This window comes from Otolemur garnettii, unplaced genomic scaffold (genome assembly GCF_000181295.1).
Source record: "Otolemur garnettii isolate 467f Iridium unplaced genomic scaffold, OtoGar3 scaffold00068, whole genome shotgun sequence".
NCBI classification, from domain to species: Eukaryota; Metazoa; Chordata; class Mammalia; order Primates; family Galagidae; genus Otolemur; species Otolemur garnettii.
In genome coordinates this window covers 470,028-472,083 of record NW_003852463.1, presented here as the reverse complement: position 1 = coordinate 472,083, position 2,056 = coordinate 470,028, and positions in this window count along the sequence as shown.

The following is a 2,056-nucleotide window of genomic DNA, read 5'->3' as shown; positions in this document are numbered from 1 at the left end:
TGAATAAAATTAAAAATTATAGTTTGGCCAAGTAGCACTAAATAAGGATCGCATGCCTCATCTTCCATCCCTCTCCATCCCCTAGGAACATCATGGAAGGGTCCTGCCTATGATTATCCCCAGGATGTTTGAAAGCCCTTTGAGATTCCCTCTTTCTCTGGACACACCGAGAATTCTTTCCCTGAGTCTTTCTGAAGCACTTTCTGTTGTGCTGCTATTGCTTCAAAATGCCCTCAAATATAAGTGAGGATTTACCAAGCTACTAGAAATATTCAAGAGCCAATGTTCACAGCACGGTGGTCGCTCCCACCGTGTTCTCCAGACTTCTCCCTGTTCCTCAAGAGGCCATGCATTTGCTTTTGTTCATTCATTCATTCAGTGAGTGTTTATTGAGCAGCTACTGGGCACCAGGCTCTCAGCCCTTAAGGGTCTGGGCCTAACAGAAGAGACTAATATTAGAAGGTGGTGACAATGATCGCTGGACTCAAGCTGCTAAAAGCAGTGTGAAGGAAGAGCACGCACAGCTGATCAGAGACCCAATGTAGATGAGAAGGGTAAGGCCTCAGGAATGAAGAATGAGACCAGGAAAGAGTAGAAGTTATTACAGACTGAAGGAGCAGCCAGAAAGCAAGACCTGACACATTCATCTATCAAGACACCAGCAACGTAGCTACTGAAAAACAGGGAACTTGTCAAAGCTGCATCTGAAACAATAGGCAGGCGCAGGAGCCTGCGGGGCTGGGAAGGCAGAGGGCCCTGGACAGACTTGGGGTTGTCTGGTAACTGCAGTGGGCAGCCAATGAGAAGATTTGAGCAAAGGAGTAATGTGAGAAAGAAAATGCTATCCTTGCCCTTGAGGAATTCACAATGCTATAATTAGATTAGGAGCTCTGGGAATGTTCAGTTAGCCATGGGTAAAATGATGAGAACACAGAAATCACACTAATACTTTACTAGAGGCCTTGGGAAGATGTAATTGTATTGACACTAACTACTCTAAGAATTCCATGCTCTGTTCTGGCTCTTACCTTTCTCTGTGAAGATAAAGAATGAACAGGTTAGGGAGTATTTATGTTCTGGAAACAAAAGACCAAAGGGAACAGAATAATTGGCCAAATAGGGGGAAGCTCTTTCTTAAGGTTAACAGGATACAAGTTGTTTCCTATTACAGATTGAGCGTTTCTTATCTAGAACTTTCGGGACCAGAAATGTTTTAGGTTTTAATTTTTTTTCAGATTTTGGAATATTTGCCTACACATAATAAAATATCTTGGGAATGGGACCCAAGTCTAAACATGAAATTCACTTATGTTTCATATACACCTCATGTGCATAGCCTGAAGGAAATTATACAATACTTTAAATAACTTGTATGAAACAAAGTTTTCACTGTGTTTTAACTGCGACCTGTGGCATGAAGTCAGCTGTGAAATTTTCCACGTGTAGCAGAATGGTGGTGCTCAAAAAGTTTCAGATTGTGGCTTTTCAGGTTTTTAGCTTAGATACGCTAAACCTGTGTCATAAATTACAGTTTCTCTCTTTAATGTTTTCTGGCAAGGATCAAGAAATGTTGTGAGATATTTCTAATTACTCTTAATTTATTTTTTATGACAGCTGTATGTTTGGTATTTAATATCACCTCTGTTTTCTTGGCCCACAGGTTGGCAATCTGTCTGTGGGCCAAATCCAGCCTACCATGTTTCTATACTCTGATGCTGTGGGGTGCCTTGCTGACCCTGAAGATTGCCCCTCCCAGAATTAGCCTTTCTTTCTCTCTTTCTTTCTTTCTTCCTTTACTTTTTTCTTTCTTTTGCCAATCTCACTCTTGTCACCCTGGGTACAGCACTGTGGCATCATAGCTCATAACAACCTCAAACTCTTAGGCTCAAGCAAGCCTCTTGTCTCAGCCTCCAGAGTAGCTGGGATTACAGGCATCTACCACCACACCTGAATTGCTATTTTTAGTAGAGACAGGGTCTCTCTCTTGCTCCGGCTGGTCTCAAACTCCTGAGCTCAAGCAATCCATCTGCCTCAGCCTCCCAGAGTGATAGGATTA